Raw genomic sequence first — 19,024 nt, 5'->3', positions numbered from 1 at the left:
GCTTCTCCACCGAGTTTTTTGCTTTGCTTTTGCCGGCGAATTTTTAATTGCATGACGAAATAATTCAAAGGAACCGAGCATTTTAAAGAAATGGCGAGTTATTGTCCAGATTGAGAGCTGAGAAGATCATTTGAACCTACTCTTACTTCCATCATCTCCACAGTTACTTAGTTACTTTCACATAATAGTTTCGTCGATTGTTAACAATAAACACCACATCTCTGGCCAAGACGCGGTTTCCTTTATTCGATTAGACGAGTTTCATCGTTCAATTTTGAGTTCTCAAATGTCACTTCTTTACCATGATATTGAAGAATTTGTTTATCTTCCGCTCGAGATCCGTTTGGGAAATTTTTTTCTTATGAAATTACTTCTGCCCTCCTAATCATTTGACACGTTTATTGTCATTTCAAATCATACACGCAGTAACGACATCTAAGTTCTAAAACATCGACTTCGTTGATATATGGTCAAAGTGGTGGACCTTATTGTTTGCGATCGCAATATCTCATGCTTAATTTTTCTATCGCAATGAACAGATAGGACTGAATGGAAAAACTTACAGACCGACGAATCGCATTGAATACTAAAGGGTCTTAAAAAATCGTTCGATTATCTCATTTTTAATGTAGCGACATCATTCTAACTTGAAAGATCGCGTCAATACTGTTAACCTGAAAAGATGTTTAGCTCTGCGCAAGAACATTTATATTACCCACGGTTCGCCATTTTCACCTGCGTAGGAAAATAAACTGTCTGAAGAACTTGGTGCGTACGAGGATTAATCCATACACAGTACCCACACTTTCAACATCATATGGTAGGTGTCTTCATAATCAAAGTGGGTGTAGGCGTCCCATTAATTAGCCGCTTTACACAATAACACCTCAAATTGAATCATCATTTGTTAAGACGGCCTCATCCAACACATCTGTGTAAACTCGGCGCAATTATAGATTCGTAATGTGGCTTCCAAAATTTAGTCTAAGTAATTATCAACAACGAAACCCACTCCATTACACATAACGACATAAATTTTCAAAGGCAAAACTTATATAAATACTGAGAAAGGCTTAAGAAGTTGTACGGAAATAAAGATAAGCCTGGAAGAGGTGGCGAAGCAGTAGAAAAATTTAAAAACACGCGATAGAAACTGTAAAGAATGGGTTATAAAATCATTGGTGTGGTCTATGTTTTGTTGTGTTCCTTGTGCCTCTCCGAGGCTTTTGTAGGAAACCAGGTTGGAAGAAGACTGCTCAAGGTAACAAGTTTTACATTTGTGCACATGATGTATAACTAAGTCATATATAATTTTCTACTATCTTATTCATCATCTGTCATGTATCTTATTTTTCTTTGCTCAATCCATGTCCTCCATCTAAAAGTGATACTCCTATCTTGAAAAAGATCAAGATAGCCGGTCGGATTTCGTTGAGAAGCTAGTAAATTTCAGCATACGAATTTTTGATTAAAACAAAATTAGCACGTAAAAAAAAACTGATTCTCAAGGAGAATCCACCTTTGCAAGGAGATCACACTTCTTACTTGTCATTGTGATTGTTACGAAAGTAATATGTTGATGTGATTGACAGGCTTATGAGTAAGATGAAAAGTCGTGATGGAAATTGTTCCGGCCAAAACAATGAATAAAAACAGCTAAGTGCTCGCTTTAGCATCGTGATCAGATGAACACATCTCCGGCGAGTTGGACACTTGAAAGTAAGCTGAGTCTAAAATCACAATTAAAAAAAAAAGAACTGACCCTTCTTCTGGCCGTTAACGATAAAACTCGATAAATTGTCAACTTGCACGGGAGAGTTACAACATGTATTTGCAAGTCCCACTAAGTTTATTCCACCCAGGTGCTGCCACCAACCAATTTGTAATTTTAAATTTGAGAAGCTAACAAAATTTGAGATAGCCGCCATGGTTATTCCGATACTATGATGTACTGCACTGACTTGTTTTCTGCGAATACATTTTTTATATTTCGATCACTAATAAGGAGAAGGATTCCAAATAAAAACTGAACTGGGCTGGAAAGTTTACTAGATGAAAACTGTGTCCCTGTTAAGGAAAGAAGACATGAAGGTTCGTGCTTTTGCACTTGAGTGACCGACGTGAAATTTTTTTAATGTTGAGAAATTTTCCACATCTGCGTATATCCTCTTAAACGGGAGCGGTAATTTCCGGAACAGTAATCGGGCAGAAAGTAGAGCACGGAATTCCGGTTGAGATTTATCATATAAACGGACGTCTACTAAACTCGTTCGGCCGACGGTTGCCGGGTAAAAATGAAAGCCGCCTGAGAGGGTATTTTAAAATCAGTGATAGAATAAATTATTATCATTTAGTTGAGCTCATCGTCTTTGAATTCATTGCAGGAGGAACTTCAGTCCAAAAGGGATTTTCATAACCTGTGCCATTCTGTGATCGAGTTATGTCCAGAAAGAGGAAATCGACATTCGACCAAAAGAAGTCTTCCAAGGAAATTAGGAGAAAATTATTGAAATGTACTTCGTATAAATCATATCTTGAATGTATTTAATGATGGTCATTAAACGAAATTTATTTTTCGCTATAGTTAATAATTCGGTCAAAAGATTAACAGATAAATCTCGTAACGATGTAGTATCAGGAGGTACTTCACTAAAGTTCCTTTCTAGTCAAAACGACCTAATGAGAGATGAGTTTTATTTGTCCTTTTAACTTAAAATAATAAACATATTTTCAAAGACCCAGTTTTAACTCGATGTTGATTATTCCACCAACTCCGAGAAAACAAAACAAGCCTTGCTCTAGTGAAAACCATAACAAAAACCGAGGCGCACAATGCATGCTGGCCAATACTGGGTCTTGAAGGTCAAATGTTTACATTGCATTCATCTGGTGAACCTCCATGTTGTGTGGTTGGATCGTTTGAAGAATCGCCCGGCTGCCTGGATCGAGGGTTCTAGCCACAGTCCCCAAACTGGTTCAACACTCAGGGTCTTAAAATAAATTAAAAGAATGGTTGTATTTCAATGAAAACTGTAGGAAGTCAGTCACTCTGGCCTTCTCGTTTAACAAAGATGTACCGTAATCTCTACACCTTGGCTATTAATGGCAGAGTAAGTAACTCTTCCAAAAATGCAAAGTACAAAAACAGAAAGCAAAATAATGGGAGGTCTCGAAGACCATCTGCCAAACGCCAGAGAGCTACCAGAACAGAAGCATGCGGAATATTCTCTGCATGTTTTAATTTTGGCCTGCCATTATCTCCGACGATGAGCTGCACCGAAGAACGGGTATACAACCCGTCACGAAGCAGGTTTAGAGAAGAGAAAAAGTTGGATCGTCCCAGAATAGCCATCCGATGGATTTGCGATGGTGGATGAAAGAGGGGCCGCCTAAGGAAACCTGGAGGAGAACCATAGAAAGAGAAATGAGAGACAGAGGATGGACATGGGGCAACCTGACCACTTATATCCAGAAATGCACGTAGTAACGAAATTATCGATTTTATGAAATTTCTTCAAACCGAGTGAATGTTCATGGATTTAACGATTTTGGCGATTATTTGTCAAATTCGATTTGGCGGACTTAACGATTTAGTCAAATTCATGAAAGCCAAATCAGGTTGATGGATTTGACGATTTTGACGACCCTCAGTCAAATTTGACAAAGCGAAATCAGGTCGGCGGATTTGACGATTTCGACGAATTTTAGCCAAATTCGTCGAGGCGAAATCAACTTGAGGGAATTGACGATTTTGCCGAATGGCAACTGGCAGAAATGATAGGCGTTGTTTGGTCAAGGCCCTCCGTGCATAGAAGCACGAAGAGGACTGACTTAATCTTTTCTCCCATTGTTAAAACATTCTGGTCTAGATGTCAGTTCTCCTTTTCTTTATTATTATCACTTCTTTGTATGAATTCGTACCCATAGTATTACTCGCTGGCTCTAACAGGGGCAGCCGTTATCTGAAAAAAACAACTTTTCATCAGCATATCTCAACTAAACCTTCTGCTGCTAAGCAAATGTCAACCAGGATCAAGCTATCATACATTCTCTTGATTACCAAGAGTGCCCTCGTGATAAAAAAAAATGCCCTCAGTGTCGCTCAGTAATTCTGCCCAGTACGTGATAAATTAATTAATTTTTGATCTCCATGGAGTTAACTGTTAGCAGTAAACGGCTTAAAAATTTAGCCGTTGGATATAACAATTGGCAAATTTTAACCGTGAGTCGTAAAAAAAGTTAACCGTAAGGGATATTTGTGTTGACAGTAATGGAACTATATCAACCGACAAAGGGGGAAAGTTTCTAAAGAAACTGTGCTGCTACATCGGTGGGAGAGTATAACAGGGTAATTTGTTATTGTCAACCGAGTTGATAACGTAAATTGACCTTCGCCAGAGTTTCAAAGCTGACGTTTCGAGCGTTAGCCCTTCATCACAGCGAATGACGAAGGACTGACGTTCAGAACGTCAGCTTTTAAACTCTTAACGGTGGCCAATTTACTTTATCAACTTAGTTGATAATACTAAATTACCCTGTTATATTAATCTATAGCTGTAAATTGGCCAAAATGCTAACCTTTGACCGTAAAAGCCATCACCCCTTTGAGACTCTAATTAATTAACATGTAAAATATACGGCTAATGATGAAGCAAACGGATGCATTTACACTCCTTTGTGTCTCGACAACTCCTACTTCCTAGCTAATGCAAGGAAATGAAAGGAAATTTTCCGTATTAATACGTCACATCTACCATTAACATAGTAAAACAACGAATTTTTTCTGCGACATCCCAAGGATATGTGTAAGTAAATGATTCCAAAATTATTTAAATTCACATAGACCTTCTGATGTGAAATTTCATCTCTGAAAGCAGGATAATGAAAACTTCAAGCTTAATTTCGACTTTCTCTTGCTTTTTCATTTTACATACTTCTATCAAGGTTTCCGATGCCGTTTGGACGGTAGCTGATGCCTGGTGAAAGTTTCCTCGAGGCATGTGTTTGACACTGAATATTTCACCGATCCTTAGGATGGAGATTAGGGGCTGATAAACTCTCTAAAATGAACTTAAATCAATCGACCAGGTAGCAGAGGTAAGGAACATTGGAAGGCCGAAAGAGGGAAAAAATTCACCCCTATTGGAAACACTTTCCTCTCGAATGGCACGCCAAGATATGTAGCTGACCATTTTAAGCAACGACACCAGTTTGCGTATAATGCAGCAATGTTTCAATTTTCATTTCGCCTTTCTTTCCCGATTTATAATTTTAGTGCGATGTGAGAACAAAATGTTTTGCGCCTCTTCCACGCTAAACTTCGTAAAAACCCTCGTGAAGAAGAATTGCTTTGCTTCATTCCTTAACGCATATCTGTTAATATGTGTGCCAACTATGAGTATGACGCTTAGGACCTACTGTATTATTATATTTCTCATTCAGCTTCAACCCGCATCATTCACGTTCAGTATGTTAGAGGCAGTATGTTCACAGTGACAACGATTTGGTTAGGTTTTCATCTTTTTTATGCTATAATTTGATAATTATAATTTGTGTAGTTTACAAACTCCTTTTTCTTCGGCCAAGTTATTGTAGAGAACATTTATAGAGGGTCTGAATGGGGGGGTCAAAATGTCGGTTGTCGGTTAAAATTTCATCACTTTGTCGGTTGTCGGTTAAGATTTTTGACCTTTGTCGGTTGTCGGTAAATCTCAGTTAATAATTAAAAATACACGTTAATTATTCACATTTACTATGCAATTTGCCCAGTTTTAAGACTTTAAACTCTAGACGAAGTGTAATACTTGTAATAATTCATTATTTGTTTTCACTTAAACCTCGTTAACGCTGTTTTTTAATTTAGCAACGTGCTCATCTACCCCACTTTTGTTTGCAAATCTAGTATACCGATAAAATTCACCAAAGCTTTTATTATAGATGTGAATTTGTTTCCTGTCGACTACGGGGCATCGAAGTAAATCAAGAGAGGTAAATTCTACAAAGAATGAAACACCCACTCTAGCCCCTGGGATACCTAATTTTAATTTGTAAGCTACGGAAGTCTTTTTTCCGAGACGTCCACAAAAACTCACTACACTTATTATTCAACGGCTCTCGTGGCTTTTCTGCGAGGTTTCTTTTTTTTCTCTTTTTTTTTTGCCAAAAATTTGGTTGTCATACGTATCAATCTGCACCGTTAAATGGATTTTTTAACTGTTAGTACCTCTTACATGTCGAGACGCACAAATGCACGAACAGCCCTGCCGGATCGGGTAACACACGCTCTGTTGACAACCTCTGGATGTTCTTCAAAATCTGATTCCTCGTCATCCGAATCTGTCTCATACTCATCGATTTGTACTTCTCTGTGATCCTCAAACACCTCAGTAACATCCCCTTCGTCCACAAATTGTATGCTGACAACGCGTTGTGCATTTGCTGACGATACAGTGTTTTCTTCAGGATATCGAAGCCTCTCTTCAGACTCGTCGGTGTGGTGAACGGCGTAGACAGCTGGCTGCAAGGCCCCAGCCTTATCTTTTGTGGTCTCACTCCTAACCGTCCGTTGGCGTACTGGTCTGTAACTCTCTAGCCACTCTTTGATCTGTCCTTCCATCCCTGGTGTTATGTCCTCACTTGGCAAAGGTGTCATCGTAGCTATAGCAGAAAGGGCATGGCGGATTGAGGTACCGGATTGTAGGATTTGTCATGCGTGTAGTACTTTGCTGCCCATCTAAATGTGCGCTTCAGAGATTCCTTGCAAATTGTTCCAAAATCCTGGGCATATGTAAGTACCGTAAATGTCTCGTGTTTAAGGTGCGAAACAGCGTGCAAATTTTCCACTACTGTTGTGAGCAACGTTTCGAGCAGCAGGTCATCTACAAATTGGGGGTTAATGTCCATCACGTTCTTGTATAGCCTTTCTATGCAAAGACACAGATACTTGCGTCTTCTGTGATACAGTTCCCTGTGGACCATTGGTTGCAGGCATCTCGCTCAACTTGTTGTTTTTTGTGTTTTCAGCCATGATTTGGGCTTTAAAAATAGCTCCACGGTTTCTTTTACCAACGCTACAAGAAGACGGCGCGAACATTGGTTGTCTTGGTTTATTTTTAAAAATACATTTTAGCCCGGCAAATTCTTTATTTTAGCACGCAAAATGCGCCACAATGCCCATCAAAGTGATAATAATACAGTTTTTAGCCGGAATTTAAAAGAAACTATCTTTACATAGCGAACGCACCAAGTGAGCGTTTTTCGTTGTATAGACAAGGCAGTGTTTATAAACAAGGAATACCGCAGAATTTCCAAAGTAGCGAAATTTATGACTTTTGAAAATCAGGTAAACGAACTACAAGTGCTAATTCAGCCCTATCATCCTGAAACTTTTGAAGGTCTCCTTGTTGCCTTTCGTTTCTCTCGATGTCACCTCCTTCAGTCATGATCCTCTTTGCCAGATTTTCATCTTCTTTTGCTTCTTCTCGTGATTTCCGTTTCCTTCTCACTTTTGACTCGTCACCTTTCTTCTTAGTGTCGTTCATTGACTTCTGCTTGCTTTTATCAGATGTAGCCGACGCCTTCAGCAACACTACTGGCTTTCCGGTCCAGTTTGTGACCTCTTGGATAATGTGTACTAAAATATTAAATACCGTGTGTTTTAAGTTTTCTCTTTAGTAGGCTTTTGAGAAACTTACACAGTTCTTATCAGCAAATGCTCGTCAAGATGTATAAAACGTGCACATCGAGCGAAATCTCTCGTGCGTAGCTTCCCTCAAGGAGAGAATTGAATATTATTTGAACGTCTGGTTTTCAGAAACGAATAAATTTAAGGGCGTGTATAAATGAACGGGGTCTTTAATATGTTAAGCTACACTGTTGTTCATTCACAAATTAATCAGAAAGAAGCTTATAAACTGATTTACTCGCTAGTTCTTTGTAGAGATTTTTCTTCTCAATTTTCGCATTCAAATGGACGGTGAAAAAGAAAAAAAAAAACATTCCGCTCCACAAAACAACAAACAAAAAACGGTGGAACCAGAGTTTAACCACGTTAATATTTGAGCTTAATATTTAACTACAGAACTAAAGTGATTCATCAAACTCCGCTGCACGCGTTCCACACTTACGTCGAGCTCACTGCTACTTTCATCCGATATTAAATTTGGAAGTTCAAGCTGCCATTGCCCATCCGTCACAATTGCAAAATTTTCGCATTTGCCCGCAGGCGATTTCGCCAGGCGAAATAACTTTAACGAAAATCCGCCAATTCCATATTGATGTGCCTGCTCCTTTAGTCCTAAAAACTCCGCAAGATGTTTTTTTAGTTCAGATACTCCTCTATGAGCTTCTTTGTCTACTGGGACCCTGCTTCGATGACGTTCGATGGCGACTTCTTCACCTTTTCGAAAAAAACTCACGATGACTTTAGCAATCCCAGTCATGACCCGACCGCATGAACAAACAACGAGCAATAAAAAGACAACAGCAGGGCGTCTCGTCGGCTCTATTGTGATCCGCTGTTCTTGAAATGAGACAGCAGGGCGTCTTGTCAGCCCGATTACGAGCCGCTGTTCTAGAAATGAGCCCACGCTGCTCACCGAAAAGAAGGATCCCGTGGATTTAAAGTAATTTGAAGACAAGAAATTCTATAATTCGGCTAAATTTGGAATTAATGTGGTTACGTCGGGTGAAGAAGGATTTTCTGAGCTAGAAATCATCAAAATGCTGTTCTTTCTGAATACAAACATCCCTATCACGTCTGACCATGTCGGTTGTCGGTTGTCGGTTAGAATTTATTTGTCGCTAGTCGGTAATTTTTTCCCCGTTTCGTCGGTAGTCAGTAATTTTTTACGCCCTTTGTCGCTAGTCGGTTAACCCCATTCACACCCTCTTTATAGAAATAGATGATGTAAATAAAAATAAAAATAACTCAAATAGATTGTGAGTTTATTGGCAGCTGTGAATAATGTAAGTTATTTTGCGGTGTTTGCAATTTAGGATTATCACTCTTGCACCGAAGTCTCAAACTTTTCTATTTTTTCCTTCAGCATATTAGAAATATTAAAGACATCTGATATTTCGCCCACGAGCACTGTGGTATTTCAAGTCCTCAACAGCAGGCGCGTGACACAGAGGCTGAAGATGTAAAACCGTGTGTGAAAGAACAGAGACGTTGAATTTCCTTGTCAAGGATACAATATTAAACATACTGAATCACCACACACGGAGATTGTTTTTGTTTTGAAATGTATTTACACTTTTGTCCAAAGGAGATAAATTTAATTGAATTAAAAAAGAACAAAAGCATGTCACGCATGAATTTGTGAGCGGAAGACAAGTTTGACAGGTTTGTATCACCATGATACCCTCCTTTGATCATTTAAAAGTCGTTTTTGTTGGTATTTTGCTGGAATGCGAACACAAAGGTTGAGCATTGACGAGACTGACTGTCTTGTTTCTTGACACTTACCTCGAACAGTGCTTATTCTCTCACAGAGCATGGCTCAAATGAGAGTCTCAGTGAGGTTAACCCTTTAGCCGTAATTGCGTCAAACGGCAAAAGAGAAAAACAATAATAAGGTTAGTCGTGAAAGACTTTAAACTTAAAACTCTTTCTTTTAAGCGTAACGGAAAGAAATGAACCGTTAGCCGTAACATTACTCAAAAATTTAACCGTCAGCCGTAAAAGCCATCATCCCATTGAGACCCTCTTAAAAGGGTACAAGATATTGTAACGGAAAATTTACAAAACACTAAATAGTCAAAGGCAATGCGATTTGGCCAGCATCTTGCTCAGAAAAAGAAGAAGTGATATTCCTGTTCCTTCACTGATGCAACAGAAATCGGAGTAACTTCAATGAAGTTTTAAAAATGACTGCGTTCTATACGTACGTTTGCACTGCTAGCACTCTTCTGCGCAAGTTCATGTTAAAACGGAAGAGATAAAGGTCATCAGGTCATCCAATTCCCTGCGGGTATAAACTTGGAGGATGTCTGCAGAGTAACCCTACTATCTAATGCTTGGTCTGAGTTATTTCTTGAAAATATTCATAGGTTATAATTTTAGTAGAATCGTACCTCGAAGGGCAGAAAATGGACCGGTCGTTTCTGTCCAATGCCTTGCTTTCTGTCCGGGATGAAGTAACATGTGTGTCACTCAAATCATTATGAAGATTTAACCAAAGTGTGCCAAAAAAAATTCTTACCTGTAGTCTTTTTTGTTTTTTAAAACTTGTAAGAGAAACATTAATTAATAAGTGATTGATTACTTAATAAATCGAGAAAATAATAAATAAATAACATTCGCACCCACATAAAATCTTTCGACATGTAGTTGGAAATAAGTTATTATTACTTAGTGACAGCATATGTAAATCTGACAAGCCTACATCTGGGGGATTTTGGAATTAAGAAAGCTAGCCATTCTATTTACAGAACTTTATAGGTAAAGGTAGGGGGCGCGGAAACAAAATGTAAAGGGACATGAGGAGACATGAGGGAGCGCAATAGTTTTTAATGCCAAGTAATAAGGAAAATTAGCACTTTGTTATGTTCTAAGAAGTCTTACAAAAGATTAAGAAGTCTAAGAATTCACTAGTACTAACATCTATAAATTCGCAATAGTACACGAAAAACTAATTTCGTCCATCTGACCGTTGCCGTAATCATACTTACGAAGTCATTAACATAAATTCAAGAAGACAATGCCCATTGATCGCGTGTCCAATATTGGACCTGCCTTGCAAACAGATGTTAATTATTAACAAAACAACGCCATTACTTTAACTAAAACTCAATGAAGCTAAACAAGGGAATTTTTCTCTTTTTTACATCTCAACTCCACATGCATGAATTACTTTACATTTCTGCTTGAGTTTTACCATCAGCAGTTTAGTGTCTCTTTTGTTTCGTGATATTTTTTGTAAGTTTACTACTCTCTATTCAATACATGATGCACTGCTCATTTCCAAGGTACTTTAGTCGAGAAGGAAGCCATTAGTCGTCACGGAAAGGGGATTTTCTAGTGATGAAATTAACATTTCGACATTTGATGGACATGAGGCAGTAATGTGATAATGGTCTGCAAAGGAAATAATCCTTTGCCGCCAAAGGGAAGCTGGAATATTATCAACCACACTGATCGCATTATCGTAATCGAATATTAAAATCCTTAATCTTTTGTAACTAACATCGCACAGCAACAAGAAGTTTAGGTTTTTAAGGAAGACTTTTGAAAATATTTAAGTTTAGCAATTTTGTTTGTTCGATATCATAACACTAAACACTCTGAAGAATCGTAAACTACTCCAATGAAAACTGAACTGACATGGAAATTGATTAACATGCAATAGAACGTTTTCACATTAAACGGCAGATGTATTTACAATTCTTTGTTTCTTTTCACACCTTCATCTTATTCAAATAATGCGTTTTAGGAAGGAAGTTTTAGGGAGTAATGTACCGCCTCTGCCATTAGGGCATTAACAGAGCAGGATATGAAAAATTTTTTTTGTGATATCCCAAGGATGGAGGTCATATAAACGGAGCACACGGTTTCCAATTCACTGAATTCATAGCTGAGAATTAAGAGAAGTTATAGCAGTGGACGTTCGAAGTAGCTTTAACATGAAAACTTCAACCATGACTTCGACTCTTTGTTTCTTTTTTATTTTGTCTTCTTTTCTCCAGTTCTCGGACGCATTTGTCTCTAACCAAGTTGGTAGAAGATCTTCTAAGGTAGGTATTGAATACTTTTTATTTCATCTCTGAGAAATTGTTTGTCAATGGCAACGTTTAGTACCGATAAAATGGACTTTAGTGAGTTATGTCTTAAATTTGGGGGCATCACTTTTACTTCAGAGCAATGAGATTTACTTTATAAACAATATTTTCCTCCTTATCACAAACTTTTCTTTGACTACTGGTTCAGTGGTTCACTGGTTCACTGGCCATCACTTCCGTCAGTGATCTACGGTGAATATATCAGTACTGTTCAAATAACTTAATTCTACGTATTCTAGTTCTAGGTATTCCAAGTAATACTTAGACTTCGTAAAGCACTCCCTAAATAAAACCCTATTTTCTTTATTCTTTAAAGCATGAAAGAAATCTTCAAGAAATTTGCCGGTTAGCTTACGAACAATGTGGTGCCCTGGGACCTGAGCAGCAATCACGTGACTCAACGGCTGAAGACGCTAGGCTCAAGAGAAGAGACATTGAGTTTTTTTATTGATGAGCGAAAATAGCACAATTCACGGCGCCATCGAAGAAAATTGTTGTTTCTGTAGCGTTTTAGCGTTGAAAGAGGAAGTTTGATCATTAAAGAGACTGAAAAAAAGAGCGAAGTACGTAGTGTTACATCATGCAAAGTTTCATTTATTGAGGACTAAGCAAGTCTATCGAACTCTTGAATTGAAAATAAATTTGTGGTTAGGAATTCGGGCCTTACGCAACCATGAAGCCACCAAGCAGGAAATAGATGCATGGGAAATTAATAGTTTTCATTAACAAAACAGTACATCCACTAACCTGTATAACAAGCAATTTACTGAGTACTATTCGAAGGCTTTGCCAGATTTCTCGCGCTTTTTACCTGGTTTACTGAGAATCCGTGACTTGTAAAAGAAAAAGGTACGAATGTGTTGCTCACTGCGACAAAGCCAATTCAAATTTTCGCTATAAAAACATTGCCCTCATATGCATATGAAATTTACTTAAAAGAGGTGTGTAAATTTTATGAAAAGTGCGCCTAGATTTTACCGTCACGAGCGACTAGGGACACACCTATGTGAGTCTAATTATAAGTGAGCTTCAATAATATATTTCACTCCTTTTATTTCTTTAGAAGGTTTAAACAATTGTACCCTTAAACATTGAATACATTTTCTGTGTTAATTACAGAACCTAAAAAAACGCTAAAGAAAAACCCCCTGAGGACTTTGTTCAATCAATACGCAATTTAAACTTACTGTATAATTTAAGGATACTTCAAATCGAAAGTTGGAGTAATCAATTATGTTTTTCTTGTCAGGGTTAAGAGGTCATCTATTAGTCACTAAGAATACTTAACATTGATAGAATTTTGTCTTGAGAGACGCTGGAAGGTCTATTTGAGAGCCTGCAGAGGATGGTTCACGCTGAGATCAGTGTACATCATAATTTTTAAGCGGTGCTGGTGAACAACAAATTAGAAAGACGATCTGATTATGAACGATTGACAGATGCAAATATTTAAGAATCATTTGGTTAATCAAAGAATAACGATGATCTTCAAGTATACTCTTTTTGCTTCTTTTTCATTTCCTATTTTCTCGGAATTGAGTTATGGGAATTCTTGTTAAAAATTGGTGAACAATTTTATGAAAGATTTCACCCTATCTATGACTAAACGAGGTTACCTGGTCATAAGTTTGACTCAGGAAGATATTCATGAATTGTGTTGAAAACTGACAAGGTGTCGGTCAAGGAATATTGGTTATAGGCAGTTATCATTTCAGACCGGTGGTAGATGACAAGAGGAAATGAACTAATTTAAACCTGAATTGGCAGCGATATTAAGGCACTTTTAAAATATTAAAATATCACATCCTGGAAATCGAATCGTCACTATACGAGGTGCGAGCGTTAAAGGTAAGTTTGCTCGCTTGTAAACTGTCTCATGATACAGAGATCATTTTAAAATTTTTAGCCATGGGATTGATCAAGATTCATTTCATATTGATATGATATTTGATATCTGATATTTGATATCTGATATTTGGCTTTTTCAAAACCGCATCTAAAACTAGTTTCCTAACAAGTTTAAACCACGATCTTTATTTTGACATTTGGATCGACCATTTGGCATCTAGTCCTTGATATCTGATATTTGATATCTGATATTTGGCTTTTTCAAAACCGCATCTAAAACTAGTTTCCTAACAAGTTTAAAACCACGATCTTTATTTTGACATTTGGATCGACCATTTGGCATCTAGTCCTCCATGTCACTCTAAACACCCAACCTGCCTCTATGTTTCCTTTTTTTCCAACCTGATTCATATTCGTTATGCATCACTAAAATCAGTGAGAAAACTAGGATAAAATATCTCCAACATGTCCCTCGTTTTTATTTCTACCTCGTATGGAGTTCACCAAGGGTTTTATTCGCAGATAATATTCTTAATCTTTTTTAGATTCATTTGAATGTTTTAGTACACGTAAGAAATCTCTCATATCCCAAAGCGCGTTTATCGATTTCTGTGCGTAGTCATGAAAACCCATCAATTTCGTTTTTTTGGAAGAGTGTCACCGGGCTTGAATAAAAAAAAATTAACTGCCCATTAGATATTATCTGATCAAAACAGTATTTCTGTGAGAAAACCGATTTAATTGCTGTTATTTCGCAACATTACACGAAGTAACAAGGAAGCACAGTAAGCTTGAAAGAAAGTCGTTTGCGTCATTTCAATATCCAAAACCGCTTTTCGGACAGAATCTCGAATCCGAAGATGTAATTGATAATGATCCACTCATAGATCTCCGAGATTAAAATGCTTTACGCTGGTGAAGTATCATAGACAACAGGTAACAGATGTGGAACGGACAACAGATGTGGCGATTTGTGTTGTTTGCTGCACAATAATAGTTAAGAATTCGAAGTACTTTTCAAAAGGACCGTTAGCAGAAATTTTATTCGTCCAAAGTTATTCTGTATTGAACTGACAATTCGTAAAGTCATCGACAAAGGCCACCATAAACGCCATCAATTATTCTATCTCATTGGAAAAGAGCAATTTGGTATCATAAGGGCTACTCGATTCCTACTGGATTGTTGATTTTGGCGATAAAAAAAACTCCCTGTGAACCAGATCAAGGATCAATTTATGGTCCAAATGTCCAAATTGAACGGACTTTGAAAGACTCACCGAGAGCGTATATTTATTGTCGAACTGAAATTAAAACTTCGCTCGCTCTTTCACTACGAACAAATTGTTTGAGAAAATTCAGACATTAAATGAATGAAAGTTCCATTGTTCAGTTTACCTGTAACGGCGTATGTAATATAAATAAATGTTATTATTTTTTTCTTAGAGGGCACGGTAATGAATCCTGCAATCTGATTGGTTCTCAACCCGATCAGTATTTTCCTTTCTCTGCCCACGGGCCACGGTAACGCTTTCGTGAGTCGCCGAGTACATCCCAAATTTCGTTGCCATTTTTCATAAATATATCTCGTTTTTCCGGCTGGGCAGTATTTTTAAGCAAACACGTCGGTCACTACCTCAAGCCGATAAATAACTTGTGAATCCTCTCTTTTCTCTCTCTCAAATCACTGTGGTTGACAGAAAAATATTGGTTTCAGAAAGAATTTGTTTAAGCAATAGTGTCATTACGTTGGTTGACTAGCGGCCTAAAAACCGTCTGCAATTAATTTTAATCGTTCACAAAAACTATCTAGAAAGTTCAAACGTGAGGTATTTGGTTACAGTTAAACTGAACGAAGGAACTTCATTTATTTGAAAGCTTTGAAACTCTTTAGGGTGGCCCAGTTACGTTGCCAACGCAGTTGATATTGCTTGATGATTGACTGAGTGCATAAAATAAAATTATATTTTCATTTGTTGACATTTTGAAATAATTTCCTCACATAATCTCAAAACCATACATCATTGTTTGGAATCCGCAATTCTTGGCTGCTTTTTATGTACTTGTCATGATGAAATTTTTTAAATTAATTTTGATCTGAGATCTTTTTTTTCTGTGTCAAACTGCTGTTATTCGCACTGCGGAATGGATAATACTAAACTTGAGATAATTTCTTTTGGTGTATTTTGTTTGTTAGAATCGAACAACAAAGCGGTGAATATCGTCAATTTGGCCAAATACCGAAAAGATAGGATGTTGGCTCGTTCCAGGCTACTTTGTCTATTGTCTCTTCTTCTCGTCCTGTTGCTGGGCATGGACGCTAAGCAGTTGCGTGAGTTTTCAGATGTAAGTAAAGGCAACGACTTGAAAGAGGATCTGAGGAACGTTGCATCGGAAAAGCGTATCGGGCAATCCTTAGAAGACAGGTTAAAAAGAAGAGTTCAAAGCGCCCGACAACTTCAGCGCTGTGAGAATGGTAGATTTATGCTTCTTTGTAAATGACATCATTACAAAAATATCCGGCGAAACAAAAATGCATCAGATTCTGTTGTGTAGGACTCTGTTTAGAATAGAATTTCGCGTGCGCATGTGTAAGTGTGACGGGGGCTCGATGTCCCGGCTGGCAAAGCGTTAGATCATATCTTTATGTGTTTCTTCAGTGAGTGTTATTAATGCCCCTGAATGCATCAAGTATCATACTATTGTTCTAGCTGTAAACTAAGAAATCGAGAAACTAAACTGAAATACTTATCTCACTTACTACGAAAGTTGTGATTGTTAAATTTAGGGATGTGTACTTTTTCACCACAAGGCCCGCGGAGATTTCGTAACTTATAGCCTTAAAAGGCTATATTCTTCCCATCATCTTCAGTAATAAAGGATGTAGATACAAATTCTGTAAGACCTTTTTATATTGAAGTTCGGGCAATGAAAGCTTTTGACGAACTTGGGACAATTGGGACAAGGTAAGCGGTCTCTGATTGGCTGGGAAAACCGATCCCTTTGGACGTGGGCTGCATTCTAATCTCATGTTCATGACGGTCTGCTCACGCGTCTTCTAAAGTAGTGACAGAGATAGGTCGAGCACAGAACCAAGCGTGTCCGAGCGAAAAGGTGTTATTCAATAGACTGGGAGTGAATGTAAGTCTGATGCTGCAAAGAGAGGAGACTAAGGCTTGGGGAATTTATATAGAGGGAAGAGGATGCGGAGGAGAACACGGGAAATCCTCGTCAGTTACAAAACCCTTGTTAATTACGAGCCGTTAAGGCAAGTAATCAACATGCCGCACCGTTGCATTACCTTAAAATTCATCGTTAAGTCACTGGCCCAATAGATTTGCTTACTCCTAATCGTGATAAATAAAACCTCCAAATTGATTTGCAATCATGAACCAGCCGTTTTTATTCCGTCATTAAATTAAACAAACTTAAAATCTTCCTTTAACGATGATTTACAAAAGTAACATGTACAATTTTATTCGATGGCGGCGTGGGCGGCGTTGATTTAGCTATTTTCATTCATGGATAATGTCCCTTTGCTTCGGCCTCGCATCACCAGTTGTGTCACGTGACTGCAGCTCAGGTCTCAGGACACCACAATATTCGGAGGCGAACTGGCAGATTGGTTGAATATCTCTGTCATACTATAAGGATTGAACCAAAGAGGGTGTTTAATGAGAAGTGTTCTCACGAAGTCAAGGTATTGCTTAAAACTGTACTGAAATTTATCAGCTTAGATAATGTAACTGCGATGGAGGTAACAGTGGTCAGTGAAACAGTAAAGAACGGGTTAAGTAAAAAGAAGAAAAAAATTGTTATTCATAAAGTAAATTTATTTTCCCTTAAGTAATGGTGATGCCTCTAAATTTAAGACACGTTTCAATTAAGTTTATTTTCTCGTTAATAAACGTTGTCAATCATCCCACAATTTCTCTGAGATAAAATATATATTATTTAATACCTACCTTAAAAGTCCTTTTACCAACTTGGTTGCCGGAGGTATATGCGCTTGAGAACTGGACAGAAGAAGACAAAATTAAAAAGCAACATAGAATCCAAACCCTGGTTGAAGTTTTCATGTTACAGCTACTTCTAACGACCACTGCTATTGCTTGTGTTCAGACCAAACTAATGATTGAATGAATTGGGAATCGTTTGCTCCGTTTATATGATCTCCATCCACGGGATATCACCAAAAAAATGTATTTACATCCTGCTGTATTATACAATTAATGGCAGAGGCGGTGTATTACTTCCGAAAACCTCCTTCCTTAAAACGTATTGTGGTCTTGTAGATAAACAAAGAAGTGTAAATACATCTGCCTTTTAATCTGAAAACGTTCTATTGCATGTTAATCAATTTCCATGTCAGTTCAATTTTCACTGGAGTAGTATACGTTTTTTTAGAATGTTAAGTGTTATGATGTCGCAACAAACAAAACTGTTCACCTTAAATATTTTTAAGAATCTTCCTTAAAAACCTAAACTTCTTGTTGCTGTGCGAGGTTAGTTACAAAAGATTGAGAATTTTAATATTCGATTACGATAATGCGATCAGTGTGGTTGATAATGTACCAGCTTCACTTTGGTGGCAAAGGTTTATTTCCTTTGCAGACCAATATCACATTACTGCCTCATGTCTATCAAATGTCGAACTGATAATTTCTGTTTTCTTTACCATTACTAGAAAATCCCCTTTCAGTGACGACTAATAGCTTCCTTTTCGACTAAAGTACCTTGGAAATGAGGAATGTAGTATGTATTGCACAGAGACTTGTAAACATGAAGAGAAATAAAGCTGCTAATAAGAAAATTTGAGTGCAGATGGATACTGATCCGTGTGAATTAGAAGTATAAAAAAAAAAAGAAAAAATACACGTACAAAAAACCAAAACAACCAGACAAAAAAAAAAACTTATACCCGTGCTAAGCTTCAATTAATATACGATAGCCCTCATTGTCCTCTTGAATTAATGTTTAAGGCATTGTTTTAAGTGTGATTAAGGCCACGGTCAAATGGGCGAAATTGCTTTTTCGTGTACTAGTGCGGAATTGTAGATGTTGGTGATAGTGATTCCAGTTGTGGAACAACACAGTTCAAGGCTTATGAAAACATACCAAATGCCAGTTTTTTTATTACCTCGCATGAAAAAAATTTTACGCTCATGAAGGAGTGTAAATGCATCCATTTGTTTCATAATTCTTTAGCCGTAAGGCATATTTGCGTTCTTTTAGATATTTTTGACTTTCTCTGCATGTTACTTCACTTTTCCTGGATACAATAATTATTTCATCAATAAAGATAATAGAAATTTTCGAGTGTGAAGTAGAAAAAAAAAAATAATTGCTTCACGAGGTCAGAAAGATCAGATAAGCACTTCTTGATTATTCCGGAGCC

The 19,024-nt window shown here is 37.5% G+C and overlaps 4 long non-coding RNA genes and 1 pseudogene across 4 annotated transcripts in view; 3 read left to right on the top strand and 2 right to left on the bottom strand.

Annotated features, from left to right (window-relative positions):
- The first annotated feature begins 493 nt into the window (after positions 1-493).
- Positions 494-2,726, top strand: LOC113665875 (uncharacterized). Its single transcript, XR_003445758.2, has 2 exons — positions 494-1,261; positions 2,385-2,726. It is a non-coding gene; the product is annotated as an uncharacterized LOC113665875 (long non-coding RNA).
- Positions 2,727-2,926: 200 nt separating this feature from the next.
- On the top strand, positions 2,927-10,271 carry LOC149047779 (uncharacterized). Its single transcript, XR_016184708.1, has 3 exons — positions 2,927-4,996; positions 5,443-5,506; positions 9,048-10,271. It is a non-coding gene; the product is annotated as an uncharacterized LOC149047779 (long non-coding RNA).
- Positions 6,136-7,027, bottom strand: LOC149047780 (uncharacterized; annotated as a pseudogene).
- Positions 10,272-17,004: 6,733 nt separating the features above from the next.
- On the bottom strand, positions 17,005-17,767 carry LOC113665851 (uncharacterized). Its single transcript, XR_003445755.2, has 2 exons — positions 17,592-17,767; positions 17,005-17,270 (listed from the first exon to the last, which is right to left on the bottom strand). It is a non-coding gene; the product is annotated as an uncharacterized LOC113665851 (long non-coding RNA).
- Positions 17,194-19,024, top strand: part of LOC149047776 (uncharacterized) — a 9,125-nt gene continuing 7,294 nt past the window's right edge. The window contains exon 1 of the long non-coding RNA XR_016185234.1: positions 17,194-17,326. This is a non-coding gene — a long non-coding RNA (uncharacterized LOC149047776). The remainder of the gene's footprint in view (positions 17,327-19,024) is intronic.

Source organism: Pocillopora damicornis, chromosome 3, assembly GCF_964200805.1.
Source record: "Pocillopora damicornis chromosome 3, jaPocDami1.2, whole genome shotgun sequence".
Taxonomy (NCBI): Eukaryota; Metazoa; Cnidaria; class Anthozoa; order Scleractinia; family Pocilloporidae; genus Pocillopora; species Pocillopora damicornis.
The sequence above is the reverse complement of the archived record's forward strand: the minus strand, read 5'-3'. Positions and strand labels throughout refer to the sequence as shown.